The sequence below is a fragment of the Pongo abelii genome, chromosome 6 (assembly GCF_028885655.2).
Source record: "Pongo abelii isolate AG06213 chromosome 6, NHGRI_mPonAbe1-v2.0_pri, whole genome shotgun sequence".
Taxonomy (NCBI): domain Eukaryota; kingdom Metazoa; phylum Chordata; class Mammalia; order Primates; family Hominidae; genus Pongo; species Pongo abelii.
Genome location: NC_071991.2, coordinates 22535685 through 22558521, shown reverse-complemented (window position 1 = coordinate 22558521; position 22837 = coordinate 22535685). Strand labels below are relative to the sequence as shown.

Sequence of the window (22837 nt, the reverse complement as noted above, 5' to 3'; positions counted from 1 at the left end):
GGTGGCTCCCAACAGTAATTCCAGCTACTTGGGAGGCTGAGGCAGGAAAACCGCTTGAACCCAGGAGGCAGACGTTGCAGTGAGCCAAGGTCATGCCATTGCACTCTAGCCTGGGTGACAAAGCGAGACTCTGTCTCCAAAAAAAAAAAGAAAAGAAAAAATACACCCCCCCAAAAGAGTTTTGTTTTATAAAATGACAGGTGTTTTTTTCTTTTTTTTTTTTTTTTGTGACGGAGTCTTGCTCTGTCACCCAGGCTGGAGTACAATTGTGCGATCTCGGCTCACTGCAACCTCTGCCTCCCAGGTTCAAGCGATTCTCCTGCCTCAGCCTCCTGAGTAGTTGGGATTACAGGTGCATGCCACCATGCCCAGCTAATTTTTTGTATTTTTAGTAGAGACAGGGCTTCACCATGTTAGCAAGGATGGTCTCAATCTCCTGACCTCATGATCCACCTGCCTCAACCTCCCAAAGTGCTGGGATTACAGGCATGAGCCACCACCATGCCCGGCCAAAATGACAGGTTTGATCTTGGAGGCTATTTACATTTTTCTTGAAACAATCTAATTTGCCTCAAGGCAATGTACATGACTTTGATTATTGTAAGGTGTATACCACTAAAGGTTCGGGAAATACAGCAGAAAAATTAGTGTTATAGAGTGAATTGTGTACCCCCACACCAAAACTCAGATGTTGAAGCCTTAACCTGCAACGCAATTGTATTTGAAGATAAGGTCTTCAAGGAGGTAATTACATTTACATGAGGTCATGAGGGTAGAGCTCTAATCCAATAGGCCTAGTGTCCTTATAAGAAGAAAAAGAAGGCCGGGCCTGGTGGCTCACACCTGTAATCCCAGCACTTTGGGAGGTGGAGGGGGGCAGATCACCTGAGGTCAGGAGTTTGAGACCAGCCTGGCAAACATGGTGAAACCCTGTCTCCACTAAAAATATAAAAATTGGCTGGGCATAGTGGCATACACCTGTAATCCCAGCTACTCGGGAGGCTGAGGCACAAGAATCACTTGATCCCAGGAGGCAGAGGTTTCAGTGAGCCAAGATTGCACCATTGCACTCCAGCCTGGGTGACAAAGTGAGAGTCCATCTCAAAAAAAAAAAAAAAAGAAGAAGAAGAGACACCAGGTACCAGGGACGCGGACAGAGAGAAAAGGCCATCTGAGAACACAGCCTGCAAGCCAAGGAAAGAGGCCTTGGGAGAAAGCACACAAATAAGTGTTATAGAGTGATTTGTGTCCCCCACCCCAAGATTCAGATGTTGGAGCTTAACCTGCAAGGTGATTGTATTTGGAGATAAGGGGTTTTTTTCTTTTTTCTTTTTTTGAGACAATATTTCACACCAGTCACCCAGGCTGGGGTGCAGTGACACCATCTAAGCTGACTTCAATCTCCATCTCCCAGGCTCATGCCATCCTCCTGCCTCACCCTCCCAGGTAGCTGGGACTACAGGCACACACCACTGTGCTGGGATAATTTTTGTGTTTTTTTGTAGAAATGGGGTTTGCCATGTTGGCCAGGCTGGTCTTGAACTCCTGACCTGAAGTGATCTGCCCAACTCAGCCTCCCGAAGTGCAGGGATTACAGGCATGAGACACTGGCTCCCGGCCAACATAAGCTCTTCAAGGAGGTAATTAAGTTTACATGAGATCATAAGGGTGGAGCTGTAATCTTAAAAGAACTTAGTGTCCTTATAAGAAGAAGAAGAAGCCGGGTGCAGTGGCTCACACCTGTAATTCCAGCATTTTGGGAGGCTGAGGTGGGTGGTTCACCTGAAGTCGGAAATTCGAGACCAGCCTAACCAACATGGAGAAACCCTGTCTCTACTAAAAATACAAAATTAGCCGGGCATAGTGGTACATGCCTGTAATCCCAGCTACTGGGGAGTCTGAGGCAGGAGAATCGCTTGAACCCAGGAGGTGGTGGTTGAGGTGAGCCAAGAATGTGCCATTGCACTCCAGCCTGGGCAACGAGAGTGAAACTCCATCTCAAAAAAAAAAAAGAGGCACCAGGGACATGCACACAGAGCAAAGTCCATCTGAGGACAGTCTGCAAGCTGAAGAAATAGGCCTTGGGAAAAAGCAACCCTACTTGCACCTTGATATCAGACTTCCAGTCTTCAGAACCTGGGAGAAATACATTTCTGTTGTGTAAACCACCCAGTCAGTGGTATTTTGTTACGGCTGTCCTAGCAGAGTAATACAAAGAGTATTTTAAGATTTGTAATCTCACTCTGTGGTAGTATGTGTTCAATACACATCTTATCTGATGCTGAGAGAAGTTCACTGAAATAGTTAAAAAAAAAAAAAAAATTAGGGCCTCGTGGTGGTTCACATCTGTAAACCCAGTGCTTTGGAAGGCTGAGGCAGGAGGATTGCTTGAGTCCAGCTGGGAGTTTGAGACCAGCCTGGACAACATAGCGAGATGCCGTCTCCACAAAAATATAATGAAATTAGCCAGGTGTGGTGGCAGGTGCCTGTAGTCCCAGCTACTCAGAAGGATGTGGAGGATGATGTGGGAGGATTGCTTGAACCCAGAAGGCAGTGAGTTGTGGTGGTGTGTCACTGCACTCCAGTCTGGGCAACAGAGCAAGGCTCTGTCTCAATCAATCAATCAATCAGTCAGGGGAACCAACTAAGAGGCATATCTCCCAGAATGATCAGGACCAGCTGAACAGCTCAGAAGCATCCTCCTCTAAACTCTTGCCTCCCTTGTAGCTGCACAGCTCCCTGGGATCTTCTAACCCACAGATCTCACCTGCGTGTCTGGATCTGCTGGGTGAGTGTTCTTCACGCCGGTGGGTTGGAGCATTTGTGTCTTCTGCTGTGATGGAGTGATTTGGGAGCTACGGAATGCTCACATGTCTTTGATTTGTCATTTGAAAGTTAAATCACAGACCTGGATGGTGAGCAGGAGTTGGGGATTTCTCGCCCCTCTTCTACCTTTCATTTTATGCACCTGTGTATTGACTGATAAGTTGCACTGCTCCCTGCTGCATTTCACAAATAATCCGGCAAATCCTTGAGATTTATTTTAACGATTGATTAGAAAAGTCAATGTCGTACATTAAGGATTTAAAAAAGAAATATTTGGAATCTACCTAAGTATCTGTTATCATAAAGACAGTCTAGACTCCTCCAAATTTATATGCCACAGACAGGAAGGGAAGGAAAATTTCTTTTGATACATTGCACAGTCTATATAACAGAAAGAACATGAACTGGCCTCCCAAAGACATTAATCCTACTCTGTATCTATCTACTGGTTGACGGTGTGACCTTGATCAATTTGTTTAACCTCCCCAAACCCCAATTTGGTTATTTTTTTTTTATTATACTAAAAAACATATATGGCTTAGTGATTCCTCAAGGATCTAGAACCAGAAATACCATTTGACCCAGCAATCCCATTACTGGGTATATATCCAGAGGATTATAAATCATTCTACTATAAAGACACATGCACATGTATGTTTATTGCGGCACTATTTACAATAGCAAAGACTTGGGACCAACCCAAATGCCCATCAATGATAGACTGGATAAAGAAAATGTGGCACATATACACCATGGAGTACTATGCAGCCATAAAAACGAATGAGTTCATGTCCTTTGCAGGGACGTGGATGAAGCTGGAAGCCATCATCCTCAGCAAACTAACGCAGGAACGGAAAACCAATACCACATGTTCTCACTCATAAGTGGGAGCTGAACAATGAGAACACATGGACACTGGGAGGGGAACGTCACACACTGGAGCCTGTCAGGGGATGTGGGGCAAGAGCATTAGGACAAATACCTAATGCATGGGGGGCTTAAAACCTAGACGATGGGCTGATAGGTGTAGGAAGCCACCATGCCACATGTATATCTATCTAACAAACCCGCACGTTCTGCACATGTATCCCAGGACTTAAAGTAAAATAATAAAAAAAAACACATAACAAAACTTTTCTTCACCATTTTTAAGTATATAGTACCATTAACTATAAGCATGGTATTATGCAAAAATTCCTGGACATTTTTTATCCTGCAAAACTGAAACTCTTAAACCCATTGAACAACTCTTTTTTTCACTCCTGCTCTCTACCCCTGGCAACCGTCCTTCTACTTTTCATTTCCAAAAAGCTGGACTATTTTTTGTCATTATTAATAAGACCCATCCACAAAAGAGAGACATCATTCTAAACTTTCCTGCCTCCAGTCTTTGCTGTGAGACAATGGTGAGTCAAGGTCAATGAAAGTGCTTTGGAAGCAAAATCCCTCTTCAAGTGCCAGGGGTCATTTTAAACATGAGCCAGCCTCACCAAAATAGGTAAGGATGATCTTGATGTAAATCTGGCATTAGGCTTAAAAAGTCTAACAGTCAAGCCTGGTGTGGTGGCTCACTCCTGTAATCCCAGCACTTTGGGAGGCCAAGGCAGGCGCATCACCTGAGGTCAGGAATTCGAGACCATCCTGGCTAACACAGTGAAACTGTGCAGACCATCCTGGCTAACACAGTGAAACCCCACCTCTTCTAAAAATAAAAAAAATTAGCCAGGCATGGTGGCACATGCCTGTAGTCCCAGCTACTAGGGAGACCGAGGCAGGAAAATCACTTGAAACCAGGAGGCAGGGGTTGCGGTGAGCTGAGATTGTGCCACTGCACTCCAGCCTGGGCAACAAGCAAAACTCCATCTCAAAAAATAAAAAAATAAAAATAATTTTTAAAAAATAAAATAAGTCTAACACTGGTTATTTGGGGATGTGCAGAATTTCTGATTGTGTTTGTACACTCACAATTTTGAGGAGAACTGGAAAAATAGATTGAAAGGTTGTATTTCAGGGAAACCTCTTGCTTTAAATATAGATAAGCAAATGTTAAGGTGAAAATTATTCTGGCTGGGGCTGGGCACAGTGGCTCATGCCTGTAATCCCAGCACTTTGGGAAGCCAAGACAGGCAGATCGCTTGAGGTCAGGAGTTTGAGACCAGCCTGGCCAACATGGTGAAACCCCATCACTACCAAATGTGTATGGTGAAACCCCATCTCCACTAAAAATACAAAAAATAACCAGGCATGGTGGCGCACACCTGTAGTCCCAGCTACTCAGGAGACTGAATCACTAGAATCACTTGAACCCGGGAGGTGGAGGTTACAGTGAGCTGAGGGCATTCTGCTGCACTCCAGCCTGGGGGACAGAGAAAGACTGTCTCAAAAACAAACAAACAAACAAACAAAAAAAAAACCAAAAAAACCAGAAGTCACCATTGCGCGGAGCTGTGCATTCACAGTCCTAGTTAACTATGACCAGCTCAGGGACCACCCTCGATGTGAACTTGGGGCTCCTTGAAGGCAAGGCTATGCCTTAGGCCTGTCTCTGTGTCCACAGTGCCCACCTTAGCATTTGGCTCGTAGTAGGTATGCACTCAGTATCTGCTGAATGAACATTGCACTCTGGTACCCAGGCAGCCAAGGAGTTCATGGAGGTAGCGAGGAGAACGGACCTTAAGGACTGTATTGAAATGTCCCACCTGGGTCTGCTCCTGCCCCTGGGGAGGGAGGGCATCATCCCATTGGTATATGGCTAAGTTCTGGGTCTCAAGGACACAGAACAGAAAAGGCGCCTCGCCTTTTGGTGGTGGTGAAATGTCAGCCACCCCTGAAAAAAAGGGAACCAATTTTGTGTACAAGTCCAGAGTTGTTTTTTTGTTTTGTTTTGTTTTGTTTTTTGCGAGATGGAGTCTTGCTCTGTCAATCTCCTCAGGCAGGAGAATTGCTTGAACCCAGAAGGCAGAGGCTGCATTGAGCCGAGATCACACCACTGCACTCCAGCCTGAGCAACAGAGTGAGACTTGGTCTCAAAAAAAAAAAAAAAAAGAATACCCTCTTAAATCCCTCCTCTGATGATGATCCCCAGGCCAAATTGGATAAGAAATTACAAAAACAGGTGAAGGTGGAGGAGACTGAAATTAACAACCAGGCTGGGCATGGTGGCTCATACCTGTAATCCCAGCACTTTGGGAGACCAAGGCAGGAGGATCACTTGAGTCCAGGAGTTCCAGACCAGCCTGGGCAACATAGCGAGACCCTATCTCTGTAAATGATATTTTAAAAAAATTAGCCAGGTGTGGTGGAGCATGCCTGTAATCCCAACTACTCAGGAAGCTGAGGCAGGAGGATTGCTTGAGCCCAGGAGGTCGAGGTGGCAGTGAGCTGTGATACCACTGCACTCCAGCCTGGGTGACAGAGCAAGACCCTGTAAGAAAAGAAAAAGAGAGAGAAAAGAAAGAAAAGAAAAGAAAAGAGAAAAAGAGGAGGAAGAAAGACCAGGTGAAGGCTATTGGCGAAGCAAAGGACTGGAGGGAAAGGTCACCCTAAACTAGGCACCCCCATGGGGGTGGCAAAGACTGTTCTAAAGAGAATGAGAGAGCCAGGCACGGTGGCTCACACCTGTAATCCCAGCACTTTGGGAGGTCGAGGCAGGCGGATCGCTTGAGGTAAGGAGTTCGAGACCAGTCTGGCCAATGTGGTGAAACCCCGTCTAGTAAAAATACAAAAATTAGCTGGGTGTGGTGGCACAGGCCTGTAATTCTAGTTACTCGGGAGGCTAGGGCAGGAGAATTGCTTGAACCCAGGAGGCGGAGGTTGCAGTGAGCCATGATCAAGCCATTGCACTCCAGCCTGGGTGACAAGTGCTAGACTCTGTCTCAAAATAAAGAGAATGAGAGGTTTCTATGAAATTGCTCAAGAAACTGGATCTAGATGGAGAGCTATAAAGACACCCCTACCCCATCCCCACTCCCCACCATGGAGGGTACCAGATACCTGTCCAGAACAGCCAAGCCAGCACCCTGAAGCTCTAGCTGGGTCTCTCACTGGGCCTTTGGCCCTCACTTGCCAAGTACATAAGTGACTCACAATCGCAGTCACTGTCATGTGTCCAGGGCCAGTGGTGCCAATTGTTTCCCATGCAGTATCTCATTTAGTCCTCCCAGCAACCCTGTGAAAGAGGTGTGTTTCTATCCTCTTGTTACAAATGAAAAAATGAAAAAAAAAAAAAGATTAAAAAGGCTTTGGCCTTTTAACTTGCCCAAGGTCATGCAGTTAGTGAGTAGAACAGCAGGGGTTCAAATCCAGCTCCGCCCATCACCCATGCTTCTAAAAGTTCTAATTTTTCCATTGAGGAATTTAAAAATTCCATTTGTTGGAAGAACCAGCCGTTTTCTGTCTGTCACAGGGCCATCTTGAAATAGTCCTGCCTCCACAGTCCCTTCTTCAGCCTGTCAAAGCCACAAAAACTTTCCCAAGATCCTAAGACCAGCAGGCAAGAAGCACATCCAATCCCTATTAAAGCCATGTTCATGAGAGAACTCAAGCTTTCTGCCCACAGCCACTGGAAATTCTGCTGTAGGAACTGGGGGACATTCTTGAGCCATGGAAGCCTTGAGGCCACTGGGACTCAAGAATCTGTGATGATGCCCTCCATTCCGTGAGTCTTGTATTCTGGTTTATTTCTGCTCCACTACGTCTGAGGCTTCCTCTCTTCCCAGCAGCTACTGAGGCTGAAACATCCGAAGTGGCTTTTGCAGTCACGTGACTGGTGCCTCATGTTCTTCCATGTGGTCTCTCTCCCTGACAGAGCAGCCTTGTCGTCTTGTACAGTTGTTGGGCTCTGAGAACCCTCTATGGATGCTCTACACCATTGCGCCATTACCTCTATGGCAACCCTCTATGGATGGTCTATGCCATTGCGCCATCACCTGTGCTACCCCCGGCCCCTCCATGGAAACCACTGCCTAGGCAGCTGTGTCACACCATGTGACCCTGCCTCTCTGCCACCCCCAAGCCCCCAAATATACAGTTCACTGGACCAGGATCCCATATAGGCTGGCCAATGATTTTTGAAGTCATCTGGCTCAAAAATGTAGGGAAAGCCAGCCAGGCCAGTCAGATGGCCTTTTTTGGAAATTGGAGCAGAAAAACCAGACAGAATCAGTGAGCAACAAGATGTCCTGAGGACAAGTAGGGCCTGGTTGGACTAATACGCTGGCCAAAATTACACTGGAGAAGAAACTTGGCGATTGAAGCAAAACCAAAATGAGCTATGCCATGGAGAAAATCCCCTCGTTGTGGAGGGAAAATGAGCTTGGTTTTGGCAAGAGGATAAAGGAGGAGATGGTGAGAACAGAGCTGGGACTCCACAAAGGGCTGGGAGAAGCCATCCCGGGGGACCTCCTGCCTGTGGATGTCATTGCAGCCAGTTTGCCACTCGTTCCCTTGGCTGTCAGTTAGCTTAGAAGCGGGCAGGTGACTTAGCTGTGCTGGTAAAATGTATGGGGATTCCCAGCCCATGCAGCACGCCGTCCCATTTGCCAGATGCGGCTCACACCTTTAATCCCAGCACTTTCAGAGGACAAGGCAGGTGGATCACGAGGTCAGGAGTTCAAGACCAGCCTGGCCAAGATGGTGAAACCCCATCTCTACTAAAAATACAAAAATTGGGGGCCACACGCGGTGGCTCACACCTATAATCCCAGCACTTTGGGAGGCTGAGGTTGGTGGATCACCTGAGGTCAGGAATTCGAGATCAGCCTGGCTAACATGGTGAAACCCCATCTCTACTAAATATACAAAATTATCTGGGCATGGTGACACACGCCTGTAATCCCAGCTACTCAGGAGGATGAGGCAAGAAAATCACTTAAATCTGGGAGTCGGAGGTTGCAGTGAGCCGGGATCGCACCACTGTACTCCAGCCTGGGTGACAAGAGTAAGACTCCATCTCCAAAAAAAAAAAAAAAAAATTACCTGGGCGCAGTGGCAGGTGCCTGTAATTCCAGCTACTTGGGAGGCTGTGGCAGGAGAATCACTTGAACCTGGGCGGCAGAGGTTTCAGTGAGCCGAGATCATGCCACTGCGCTCCAGCCTGGGCAATAGAGTGAGACTCTGTCTCAACCAAAAAAAAAAAAAAAAGTATGGGGAGATGGCTGGGACCATCTTGAGACCATGAGGCAACAAGACCAAGGGGAAAAGCCCACATACTGAGGATGGCAGAGCCTATGTCCTCCCTGACAGCACTGAGCCACCATACCTATCCTGGAACCCCCACTTCCTCCAGTCTTACTTATCTGTAAGTCACATGTCTTTATTTTCTAGGCAGATTTCTGCTACCTGCAGCCTAAAGCATTCCTCAACCCTTCTCAGAACCCCGTGACTCTTGCTATAACTCCCAATGGAAAATCAACCTAAGTTTAGACATTAGAAATTGAATTGTTGCTCATATGGCGGGAATAAGAATCAGGACTGGTCCTAGCCTATAGAGGAATCCCAGCTCTGAGTCCTGACCCCAAGGCCTAGGGGAAATGGACAAGGAAAGAGATATTCACAAAAAGTTCCAGGCATTTTTTTTTTTTTTTTGAGACACAGTCTCACTCTATCACCAGGCTGGAGTGCAGTGGCGGGATCTCGGCTCACTGCAACCTCCAACTCCCTGGTTCAAGCGATTCTCCTGCCTCAGCCTCCTGAGTAGCTGGGATTACAGGCAAGCACCACCACACCCAGCTAATGTTTTTTTGTTTTTTTGTTTTTTTGTTTTTTAGTAGAGATGGGGTTTCACCATGTTGCCCAGGCTGGTCTCAAACTTCTGGGCCCAAGCAATCCTCCCACCTCAGCCTCTCAAAGTGCTGGGATTACAGGTGTGAGCCACTGCACCTGGCCAAAAATGCAGATTCTTGAGCCCTATCCCAGAGGTGTGGTCCTCCAGAGATTATAATGGGTGCTACCATTGAGAACCACTGTTCTAGAAGAAACCCTGTTGTTGTACAGTAAACAGAGGGTGAACAGCAAGGAGACCTGAGATCTAGTCACAGATCTGTAGCCAATTAGCTGTGACCTCAGACCACAGCCAAATTGCTATCTTCTGGAACGTAGGGAGACGCCTGGGTCTGAGCAAAAGTTCCCAGCCTAGAATCACCTGGGTACCTTTTTATTTATGTATGTATTTTTTGAGACAGGGTCTCATTCTGTTACCCAGGCTGAAGTGCAGTGGTACAATCTCAGCTCACCACAACCTCTGCCACCCAGGTTCAAGTAATTCTCTCACTTCAGCATCCTGAGCAGCTGAGACTACAGGCACACACCACTACACCTGGCTAATTTTTGTATTTTTAGTAGAGACAGGGTTTCGCCATGTTGGCCAGGTTGGTCTCGAACTCCTGACCTCAAGTGATCCGCCCATCATGGCCTCCCAAAGTGCTGGGATTTCAGGCATGAGCCAGGGCACCCAGCCTCTGGGTAGCTTTTTGAATTCTGATGCTGCTACACCAGAGTCCATACTTTATGATTCAATTTATATTAAGATGTAGAAAGGCTGAAACTAATTTATAATGGGAATAATCAGATCAGTGGTTGCCTGACTGGAGGGTGAGAGTGGACCAACTGAGAAGGTATACAGGGGAAGTTTTTCGGGGATTATAGTGATGTTCTGTCTTGATGGGAATATGGGTTACGTGGGTGCATGCATTTGTTAGAATTCATTGAGTGGTACACATAAGATTTGTACATTTTACTATACGCATTATTTTTTTTTTGTAGAGATGGGGTCTCACTATGTTGCCCAGGCTAGTCTTGAACTTCTGGGCTTCCGCCTTGGCCTCCCAAAGTGCTGGGATTTCATGAGCCACCGTGCCCAGCCTAGAATATTGATTATTTTCTTTCATGCTATGTTATTATTTAAAGCCATGATTTAGATGATGCTTTGTCTCTGGTCTGGGATGCAAGTTTATTCACTGGAAAAATATGATCTATACTGCAACATGATCCTCAGGAACACATTGAAGCAAAAAGGAAGAGACTTATGTGCTTTCTCTCTTTTTTTGAGACAGGGTCTCACTCTGTCACCCAGGCTGGAGTGCAGTGGTGCCATCTCGGCTCACTGCAACTTCTGCCTCCTGGGTTCAAGTGATCCTCCCACCTCAGCCTCTTGAGCAGCTGGGATTACAGGGGTGTGCCACCATGCACAGGTAATTTTTGTATTTTTAGTAGAAACAGTTTCACTATATTACCCAGGCAGATTTTTTTTTTTTTTTTTTTTGAGACAGAGTCTCACTCTGTTGCCCAGGCTGGAATGCAGTGGTGCAATCTCAGCTCACTGCAACTTCCGCCTCCCGGGTTCAAGCGATTCCTTGCCTCAGCCTCCCAAGTAGCTGGGACTACAGGCATGTGCCACCACATCCAGCTAATTTTTTGTATTTTTAGTAGAGACTGGGTTTCACTGTGTTAGCCAGGATGGTCTCGATCTCCTGACCTTGTGATCCACCCACCTTGGCCTCCCAAAGTGCTGGGATTACAGGCATAAGCCACTGTGCCCGGGCATTGCCCAGGCTGATCTTGAACTCCTGATCAAGTGATCTGCCCGCTTCGGCCTCCCAAAGTGCTGGGATTACAGGCGTGAGCCACCGCACCTGACCTATATGCATATTTTATGTCCAAAGAAAAAAGGACTATAAATAAATATGAGAGTCTTGTTATAATATATGTGCTGAAGTGTTTAGGGGTGAAATGTACTAATGCCACAATTCATTTTCAAACGTCTCCAGATAGAATGGTTTGAGGGATGGATAGTTGAATAGGTTATATGATAAACTGAGCATAATGAAATGTTAATTGTAGACTTCAGGGGTGGGTGTGGATGTTCCCTGCAAAATTCTTCCAACTTTTCATTAAGTTTGAACATTTCTTAAAAACATTAATTCATTTATTTTTTAGAGACAGGGTCTTGCTCTGTTTCCCAGGCTGGAGTGCAGAGATGTGATTCAAGCTCACTGCAGCCTTCAACTCCTGGGCTCAGGGGACCCTTCCTTCTCAGCTCCCAGGAAGCTGGGACTACAAGTGTGCTCCACCACATTTGGCTAACTACCCAGGCTGGTCTCAAACTCTTGTCCTCAAGTGATCCTCCCATCTTGGCCTCCCAAAGTGTTAGGATTACAGGCGTAAGCCCCACACCTCAAACGTTTTTATAATAAAACATTGAAGGGAAATTCTGATGCTGAGACCCTACACTTAACATCTGTTAATGAGACCTTTCCTCGATTAAATATTCTATCATTGGAAATTGGTACATTTCTTTGTCAAGGGCAACAGTTTTTAAGCCATTGACATACACACGTTCCTGGGAGAAGTGACACTGTGGGAGATTTTTTTTTTACCCCTGAAAATGAACATATTGGGGAATACATTCATGATCTCTCCACAGGTTCTAATAAAGAGGGGAGACCTGGGTTCTGCACCTGGCCTTGTCGTGGTTACAGTTGCTTTCATGCGATGGCACCTGTTCTCCAGGTGTGTCTGGACTTGTACTTGCTTTAACCATATATGGCCACCAGGGAGAGCAGTCACCCCAGAGTAGCCTGGAGTGCCCACACTCTCCAAATTCACAGCTTGAAATGTCACCTGTGGCCATCTGAGGTCATCCACAGTTTTCTTTCTTACTTTTTCTTTCCTTCCTTCCTTCCTTCTTTCCTTCCTTCCTTCCTTCCTTCTTTCCTTCCTTCCTCCTTTCCTTCCTTCCTCCCTCCCTCCTTTTTCTTTTCCTTCATTCCTTCCTTTTTCTTTTTCTTTTTTCTCTTTCTCTCTTTCTTTCTTCTTTCTTTCTTTCTCTTTCTTTCTTTCTTTCTTTTCTCTCTCTCTCTTCCTTCTTTCTTTCCGTCTTTCTATCCTTCCTTCCTTCTCCCCTCCCTTCCCCTCCTCTCCCCTTCCCGACAGAGTTTCGCTCTTGTTGCCCAAGCTGGAGTGCAGTGATGTGATCTCGGCTCGCTGCAACCTCTGCCTCCTGGGTTCAAGCGATTCTCCTGCCTCAGCCTCCCAAGTAGCTGGGATTACAGGTGCCCACCATCATGCCTGGCTAATTTTGTATTTTTAGTAGAGATGGGGCTTCCCCATGTTGGCCAGGCTGGTCTTGAACCCCTGACCTCCGGTGATCCATCCTCCTCGGCCTCCCAAAGTGCTGGGATTACAGGCGTGAGCCACCGCAGCTGGCCATCCATGGCTATTTTCATCATGCCTCGCTTTCCCCTGTTGGTTCAGTCACCCTCAAAGGACAGAGCCTCTGTGCTATAGGCCTCCCCCCAGATCTGTGCATTGCCTAATATGACTGGACCCTCCTCCTCACCCCCCATCCTGCCCCAGCTCCTCTGATGACATCATTGGCTCTGGAGCCACCACTCAGCCTCTTGCAGGAGGGTCCCCTCCCTCCAACCCCACTGGCCCCTCAGGACCCCACATCCCCTGGCACCGTCTGGTGCAGGGACTCTTTTTTCTCCTATACCCCACGTACTGTAGAATCTAAGGTAGGGTCTATATCCTCCATGCTTCCTGTGGTCGCGTCCAAGACCTTTCTCTTTCAAAGGCAGCAGAGTCACCTGCTGTCCCTCTCAGTGACTGCTGTCTGCTGGTCTTCCGCTTGCACCTCCTCATCCATTGAGGACTTGTGTTCCCGGCTGACTGTGTTCTCCATCCTTCTTGCCATCTTGTAGAGCAGCAACCCCTCTACATTCCCCCAGCAGGTTTGCAACAGTGATTTCATACAAGACGTTGGTGTCGTGACCCACGTGGACAGGCCAGGCTACTCCCCGAGGGCGTCGTGACCCACGTGGACAGGCCAGGCTACTCCCCGTCTCTCTGGGCGCCAGGACTGCTGTAGCTCCAGTGAGCTTTTCCAACATGCCTCTCAGCTACCACTCCCTGCCTGCGGTCACACCTGGGACCCTCTGTCACCAAGAAAGGAGACTTCAGACAGCTCTCCGCTGACCTCTCTTCTTTTGCTCCAGAACTCTCCACTTGGCCTCCCCACCTCATTGTCACTCTCTCTATGGTCATTGCCTTCCTTAATCATGGTTCATAATTAAAATCAACTCCTGCAGGGCAAGGTGGTTCACGCCTGTAATCCCAGCACTTTGGGAGGCCGAAATGGGTGGATCACTTGAGGTCAGGAGTTCGAGACCAGCCTGGCCAAAATGGCGAAACCCCTGTCTCTACTGAAAATACAAAAATTAGCTGGGTGTGGTGGCAGGCACCTGTAATACCAGCTACTAGGGAGGCTGAGGCAGGAGAAATCGCTTGAATCCGGGAGGTAGAGGTTGCAGTGAGCCGAGATCACACCACTACACTCCAGCCTAGGCGACAGAGGGAGACTCCGTCTCAAAAAGAGAAGAAAAAAACAAACTCCTTTTTCTCTCTCTCTCCTGACATTGTTCCCCTGAGCAAGGGTGACATGAACAGGCTGGATCTCTTGCATCTGCATCTGGACAGCCAAGCATCACTGGGAAAGCACACACTCAGCTGAACTTTCACTTTATTTATTCATCTATTTATTCATTTACTTATTTATTTATTTATTTTAGTGACAGGGTCTCACTCTGTCACCCAGGCTGGAGTGCAGTGGTGTGATCAGAGCTCACTGCAGCCTCCACCTCCTGAAGCGATCCTCCCATCTCAGGCTCCCTGGGAGGCGGGATCACAGGCGTGCACTACACCATACCCATCTAATTTTCTAATTTTCTATAGAGAGAAGGTCTCGCCATGTTGCCTAGGCTGCTCTTGAACTCCTGGCCTCAAGCAATCCTCCTCACCTCAACACCCCAAAGTGCTGGGATTACAGGTGTGAGCCACCATGTTTGGCTGTACTTTGACTTTTTTTTTTTTTTTTTTGAGACAAGAGTTTTGTTCTTGTCGCCCACGCTGGAGTGCAGTCGTGCAATCTCAGCTCACTGCAACCTCTGTCTCCCGGATTCAAGCGATTCTCCCACCTCAGCCTCCTGAGTAGCTGGGATTACAGGTGCCCACAAACCTGCCCAGCTCATTTTTATATTTTAAGTAGAGATGGGGTTTCACCATGTTGGCCAGGCTGGTCATGAACTCCTGGCCTCAGGTGATCCACCCATTTCAGCCTCTCAAAGTGCTGGGATTACAGGCGTGAGCCACTGCACCCGGCCTGGCTGGACTTTCACTTTAAATTCAGACTTCAAGTGGGCTTCCTGGCAACCCCTCTACATTCCCACAGGAGGTTTGCAACAGCGATTTCATACTTCCTCTCTCTCCTCAAACCTCCTGTGCTGCCTTCCCTCCCTCCCTTCTGCTCAGCTGACGCTCACTTCTCCAATATTACTAGAAGCCCTCAGAGTGAATGTTCTTACCTTCCCGCCATCCACCGACTGTGTCTCTGTTCCTTCCGCTGTCACTGTGTAATAATTCCCCTTCTGGGGCTGGGCATGGTGGCTCATGCCTGTAATCCCAGCACTTTGGGAGGCTGAGGTGGGAGGACTGCTTGAGGCCAGGAGCTTGAGACCAGCCTGGGCAACATAGTGAGACTCCACCTCTACAAAAAAGTTTAAAAATTAGACATGGGCTGGGTAGTGGCTCACGCCTGTAATCTCAGCATTTTGGGAGGCTGAGGTGGGCGGATCACCTGAGGTCAGAAGTTCAAGACCAGCCTGGCCAACATGGTGAAACCCTGTCTCTATAAAAATACAAAAATTAGCTGGGCCTGGTGGCATGCACCTGTAATTCCAGCTACTTGGGAGGCTGAGGCAGGAGGGTCACTTGAACCCAGGAGGTGGAGGTTGCAGTGAGCCAAGAACGCGCCATTGCACTCCAGCCTGGGTGACAGAGCGAGACTGTGTCTCAAAAATAAAAATAAAAATAAAAGTTTGCAAGGCGTGGTGGTGTGCACCTGTGGTCCCAGCTACTCAGGAGGCTAAGCTGGGAGGATTGCTTGAGCTCACGAATTCAAGGCTGCAGTGGGCCGTGACTGGGTCACTGCACACCAGCCTGGGTGATGGAGTGAGACCTTATCTCTTAAAAAAAAAAAAAAAAAAAGTCCTTTTGATTTATGAAGCCGCGGCCTGGCCTGAGCTGTGGTACCTATTCCTTCTGGCTTTCCCAAGCTTTCGTTGTCCACTGGAAGCTTTCACTAGAGGGTAGAGGACTGGCTCTGTAGTTGGGGACCTAACTGACATTCTGTTTTCTGTAAAGAGGAATTTTTCTAATTGCCACTTAGCAGGGAGCCTGGCTAAGGATGGAATCTGGGGGCCTTACTATTGGTGCGCCCTCCCGAGGACCCCTCATCTTTGGTCCACGCATATTCTCCTTGGAGTGACATCCTGGAATTAATGATCTCTTACACATCACAGCACCTTGAAGCTCCCCCAGACACATCCTCATCCAGCCTCTCACTGTGATGCCATCATTACCTAGGGACACCTCCGCATAGGTCCATACCATGTCCCAAGCTGCTCATCTCAACAACATTTGTGCTCCAGAGGTGGAGGTGCCCTAGGGGGCTCCTCACCAAGGGAATGGGCAGGTGAGCTGGGTAGAAACCCAGAAGGTGGTACAGCAGTGAGACGTGACAGGCTAGAGGCACACACAGCATCATTTAAAAAGTCTAGTGTTGGCTGGGTGCGGTGGCTCATGCCTGTGATCCCAGCACTTTGGGAGGCCGAGGCAGGTGGGTCATTTGAGGTCAGGAGTTCATGATCAGCCTGACCAACATGGTGAAACCCTGTTTCTGCTAAAAACACAAAAAAATTAGCCAGGCCTGGTGGTGCATGCCTGTAGTCCCAGCTACTCAGGAGGCTGAAGAGGATCGCTTGAACCTGTAAAGCAGAGCTTGCAGTGAGCCGAGATCACACCACTGCACTCCAGCCTGGGTGACAGAGTGAGATTTAATAAAAGTATATGCATCGAACCCATTGGGAGGTTTATCTGTTAGGGGAATGGGAATAACTGGGAATTACACAATCAGACAGACAGGAGTGGGGCCTTGCATGGGGCCGTGATGCCGTGGCCCGTGGGTCTGGGTCGGGGAATGTGATGCACTCTGCCCTCCCCCTAGGCCCCATCCCTCCTGTCTAACTCAGTTGTCCTTACCTGTGGCTCTCAGGCTCCCCTGCAAAGGCACATTGTGGCTGCAGCTTCCAGCTTCCTCAGAAGCAAACATCCTTTGGTAAAAGCCAAGAGGTCAGGCCAGGCTTGGTGGCTCACTCCTGTAATCCCAGCACTTTGGGAGGCTGAGGATCACGAGGTCAGGAGTTCAAGACCAGTATGGCCAACACAGTATAACAGTATAACGTATAATAGTCAAATGCATAAAAAAGAATTACAATGACAGCAAAAAACCAAAACAAGACCAAAAAAAGACAAATCAGACTTACCTTTCTCCAGTGCTAGATTTCTAGGAGGCCACACTCTTCTCTTCCTGTTCCTTCCCTAAATAAAAATGGAGCACAAAATTATGACTACAGATTTCTTCAAGAAAGACCTGTAGATTCTGCAAGAGCAAGAGCCTAGAAAGAGAGAATGAGGAAATGAACACTGAAGTCCAGACACAAAACAGGAAAGAGGGAGACTGTCTGGCTTCACTCTCTCTCCTGGTGGGACTGACACAAAAATGAGTCAGAGGCAAAATTTCCTAAGACTACTTCCTCTAGGTAATGCTTTATTTTTACCCCCTTCAAGCACTGCAGAGTCAGCATATTCTTTTCTGTGGCTTCAATTCTGCAAGATTCAGGTCTGATAGGAAATCATGTAAACCCGATTAGCAGAGTACAAAGAAAAGAGAGGGAGAGGGAGAGGGAAAGACAATCTCTTGGGAGAACTAAATGCATAGACACAGAAGCAGACTCAGGTGGGCGCAGTGGCTCACGCCTGTAATCCCAGCACTTTGGGAGGCCAAGGCTGGTGGATCACTTGAGATCAGGAGTTCGAGACAAGCCTGGCCAACATGGTGAAACCCCCTCGCTACTAAAAATATAAAAATATTAGCCAAGTGGTGGTAGCATGTGCCTGTAAGCCCAGCTATTTGGGAGGCTGAGGCTTACAGCCTCTCCTGAATCGCTGAACCCAGGGGGCAGAGGTTGCAGTAAGCCCAGATCATGCCACTGCACTCCAGCCTGGGCAATAGAGAGACACTCCGTTTCAAAAGAAAAAAAAAATCACCAGATGTGGTGGCACATGCCTGTGGTCCCAGCTACTCAGGAGGCTGAGGCAGGAGAATTGCTTGAACGCCGGAGGTGGAGTTTGCAGTGAGCCAAGATCGTGCCTCTGCTCCCCAGCCTGGGTGATAGAGCGAGACTCCATCTCAAAAATAAATAAATAAATATGTAAATACAGGGGACAGAGACAATAGCATTCCAAGATGAATCAGAGAAAGGATCTGCTGCCCAATTGCAAGGAAGCAAAGACAACAGCTGTGTGTGTGTCTGAGACAGGGTCTTGCTCTGTCACCCAGGCTGGAGTGCAGCAGTGCAATCATAGCTCACTGCAGCCTAGAACTCCTGGGCTTAAGCAATCCTCCTGCCTCAGCCTCCTGAGTAGCGGGGACTACAGATGCACACCACCATGCCCAGCTAATTTTTTGTTTTTTGTAGAAACAGGGTCTCACTATGTTGCTCAGGCTGACCTTGAACTCATGGCCTCAAGGAATCCTCCCACATTGGCCTCCCAAAGTGCTGGGATGACAGCCGTGAGCCACCGCACTGGGCCTGCAGTTTCTTATAAAGTTAAACATATACTTATCATAGGACCCACCAAGGCTGGGCACGGTGGCTCATGCCTGTGATCCCAGTACTTTGGGAGGCTAAGGCAGGTGGATCACCTGGGGTCAGGAGTTCAAAACCAGCCTAGCCAACATGGTGAAACCCCCGTCTCTACTAAAAGTATAAAATTTCCAGGCATGGTGGCACATGTCTGTAATCCCAGCTACTAGGGAGGCTGAGGCAGGAGAATTGCTTGAACCCAGAGGGCAGAGGTTGCGGTGAGCCGAGATTGCGCCCTTGCACTCCAGCCTGGGCAACAAGAGTGAAACTCCATCTCAAAAAATAAAAATTAAAAAAACGCCCAGCAATCCCAGTCTTGGAGTTTTATCCAAGAGAAATGAAAACATATTCATAGCAGCTTTATTTGTGACTGCCCAACACTAGAAAAAACCCAAATGTTCACCAACAGATAAATAGCTAAACAAATTGTGGTATATCCCTACGATGGAACACTACTCAGTAATAATAAGAAATGAATTACCGATACATGCTACAACATGGATAAATATTTTAAAAATTATACCAATAGGGCTAGGCGCGGTGGCTCATGCCTGTAATCCCAGTACTTTGGGAGGCTGAGGCAGGTAGATCATGAGATCAGGAGATTGAGACCATCCTGGCTAACACGGTGAAACCCCGTCTCTACTAAAAATACAAAAAATTAGCCGGGCATGGTGGCACATGCCTGTAATCCCAGCCACTCAGGAGGCTGAGGCAGAAGAATCGCTTGAACCCAGGAGGCAGAGGTTGCAGTGAGCCAAGATTGCGTCACTGCATTCCAGCCTGGGGGACAGAGCGAGACTCAGTCTCAAAAAAAAAAAAAAAAAGAAAGAAATTATACCGATGGAAGGCCAGGCACGGTGGCTCACACCTGTAATCCCAGCACTTTGGGAGGCCAAGGTGGGCAGATCACCTGAGGTCAGCAGTGACCAGCCCAACCAACATGGTGAAACCCTGTCTCTACTAAAAATACAAAATTAGCCGGGCATGGTGGCGCATGCTTGTAATCGCAGCTACGCAGGAGGCTGAGGCAGGAGAATCGCTTGAAGCCGGAAGGTGGAGGTTGCAGTGAGCTGAGATTGCGCCACTGCACTCCAGCCTGGGCAACAAGAGTGAAACTCCATCTAAAAAAAAAAAAAATTATACCGATGGAAAGGAGCCAGACACAAGAGCACATACTGTTTCAGTTATAGGAAACACTAGAAAATACAAATGCTGTAACGACAAAGATCAGATCAGTAGGGCTAGGGGTTGGGACAGGGGGCTCACTGGAAAGAGGCCCTATGAAACTTCTGGGTGATGGAAATGTTATTGTGGTGATGATTACAAGTATGAATAAACTTGTCAAAATTCATCAAAATGTGCACTTAAAAAGTGTATTTTATTACATTTAATTATATAGCAATAAAACACTGGCTTTAAAAAAGTCTCTGATAAGAGGCTGGTCTAGGCAAACTTGAGGATCCCTTTCATCCTAATTCTAGCCCAAATGTTTTCTTTTTTTCTTTTTGAGATGCAGTCTCACTCTTGTCGCCCAGTCTGGAGTGCAGTGGCGCGATCTCAGCTCACTGCAATTTCCACCTTCTAGGTTCAAGCAATTCACCTGCCTCAGCCTCCTGAGAACTGGGATTACAGGCACACACCACCATGCCCGGCTAATTTTTTGTATTTTTAGTAGAGACAGGGTTTCACCATGCTGGCCAGGCTAGTCTTGAACTCCTGACCTCAGGTGATCTGCCCGCCTCAGCCTCCCAAAGTGCTGGGATTACAGGCGTGAACCACCATGTAAAATTTTTCTAAAAAATAAAATAAAACAAGGCTAGGCATGGGGGCTCACCCCTGTAATCCCAGTACTTTGGGAGGCTGAGGTGGGAGGATTGCTTGAGCCCAGGTGTTTGAGACCAGCCTGGGCAACATAGTGAGATGCCATCTCTAGAAAAAATAAAATAAATGAGCCAGGCATGGTGATTGCATACTTGTAGTCCCAGCTACTTGGGAGGCTGAGGCGGGAGGATCACTTGAGCTCAGGAGTTTGAGACTGCAATAAGCTATGACTGCACTGCTGCACTCCAGCCTCTGTGACCAAGTGAGACCCTGTCTCTTAAAACAAAAAAGAAAAGAAGGAAGAAAAGGAAGGTAGGTATCAGGCATATATTAAATCATTTGAAAATTTTAAAAAGTCCTGACTACTTTGTTTCACTGACATGAAAGTGACAGGACTATGGTCATGATATTGAAAACCTACCTGGCACTGTAATACAGGAATATTGGATTTTATTATTTTCCTCCCTGATTCTCATTCCAATATCGGTCATCAAATATTTAAAAAGTAATAATATGCAAACATACATAAAGAAAATATAGCGGCCAGGTACGGTGGCTTATGCCTGTAATCCCAGCACTTTGGGAGGCTGAGGCGGGTGGATCGCTTGAGGCCAGGAGTTTCAGACAAGCCTGGCTAACATGGTGAAACCCTGTCTCTACTACAAATATAAAAATCAGCTGGGCATGATGGCACATGCCCAGCTACTCGGGAGGCTGAGGCAGGAGAATCCCTCGAACCCGGTAGACGGAGGTTGCAGTGAGCCAAGATCGCGCCACTGCACTCCAGCCTGGGCGACAGAGCGAGACTGTCTCAAAAAAGAAAGAAAAGAAAAGAAGAGAGAAAAAGAAAAGAAAACATAGTAAATACATTGAATGAATGAAAGCATGATTTATTTGATTCCCAACTTGAAGTTGTATCGTTATAACAATGTACCTGGTAAGTACTTATTTTAAAATTCTAATTCTAATGGGAAAGGAAATGACAAAGTCGGACACTTCAACTCTGAGTTTGGGATTGCCCCAGTCTTGCACTGAGGGTGCTCCTGTGCAGGATTGCATCATTCGTTCATGCTGTTTGGAAACAGGCAGTTGCTGTGAGATTAGACAGTGAAGCTATCCAAAAAATAAATCAATGAAAAGAAAGCCTGGAGATTCTAGGAAATTATCTGCCTACGCGATTAAGAAAAATAAATGTTGACTCAGAGAGGAAGCCTGAAGAGGAAAAGGAAAGTCGGCGAAATCAGAAAGTTGGGCGCAGGGAAGGCACACGGCCGGGACTTACCCTGCGTCCTGGGCCTCCGGGGCTCCTGCGGCTGCAGGGGGCCAGCGCCGGCTCCGACGCTCAGGCGAGCAGTTCCCAGGGAGGTGAGCTGTGCAGACCGGCAGGGCCTCCACCGAACACTCTCCTGAGATCTGCTGATAAGCGGGGTGGCTTCTGATCAGTTCTGAAAGTGCTTCTGTAAACTGGAGACACCAGATCTCTGCTCTGCAAAGCCAGGTTGGGAGGACGCCTTGGCCCCGCCCCAGGGTTGGGGCTCCCGGAGCCCGCCCCCTCCTCCTCCGGGGCTCAGCGCCTGCAGACGGAGAGGTGCATGATGCGGAGTGCGCTTTCTCGCAAAGCCGCGCACTGTGGCACCTTTGCTTTGCAGAGGTGGAAGAGCTCCCGGACCTTCAGAAGCTGCTCCGCACTGCCGCCACCACCTCTTGGGATAAGGGTAGGTGAGGGAAGCAAGGGACCACTGCACTGATTCTGCAATTAATGAAATCCCCGTGGGGGGCCTCTTTTGAAATCCACGTTTGACCTATTTGGCCTATTTTCAATTTTTATTATGTTTTTAAATAGAGATGGTGAGTTAGGGGGGTCTCACTGTGTTTCCAAGGCTGTGCTCGAACTCCTGGGCTCAATCGATCCTCCCTCCTCGGCCTCCCAAAATGTTGGGATTACAGGTATGAGCTACCGCGCCCAGCCTATTCCTTTCTTTTTAAAAACTTTCTGGCCGGGCGCGGTGGCTTAAGCCTGTAATCCCAGCACTTTGGGAGGCCGATGCAGGTGGATACCTGAGGTCAAGAGTTTCAGACCAGCTTGGACAACATGGCAAAACTCCGTCTCTAGCAAAAATACAAAAATTAGCGGGGCATGGTGATGCATGCCTGTAGTCCCAGCTACTTGGGAGGCTGAGGCAGGAGAATTGCTTGAACCTGGGAAGAGGAGGTTGCAGTGAGCCAAGATCATGCCACTGCACTACAGCCTGGGCAACAGAATGAGACTCCATCTCAAAAAAAAAAAAAAAAAAAAAAAAAAAATTATGCCATGTGTCACTTGCCCAGCTCCTTGTATGTTAACTACAACAAATAAGAGGGGTTTCCCCCAAATATTTACCACTGGAGTTAGCTGGGTGGAGCTAGGCATTGAGGTCCACTCTAAA

General features: G+C 47.7%; 1 long non-coding RNA gene across 2 annotated transcripts; it reads right to left on the bottom strand.

Annotated features, from left to right (window-relative positions):
- Positions 1-222: 222 nt before the first annotated feature.
- On the bottom strand, positions 223-22112 carry LOC129060621 (uncharacterized). 2 transcript variants are annotated; one of them, XR_008527450.2, is made up of 4 exons: positions 21694-22112; positions 17205-17259; positions 16921-16991; positions 223-15367 (listed from the first exon to the last, which is right to left on the bottom strand). It is a non-coding gene; the product is annotated as an uncharacterized LOC129060621 (long non-coding RNA). The 2 variants fall into 2 exon arrangements; XR_010140684.1 differs by lacking the exon at positions 16921-16991 and having other exon boundaries at positions 21694-22101.
- Positions 22113-22837: the final 725 nt, after the last annotated feature.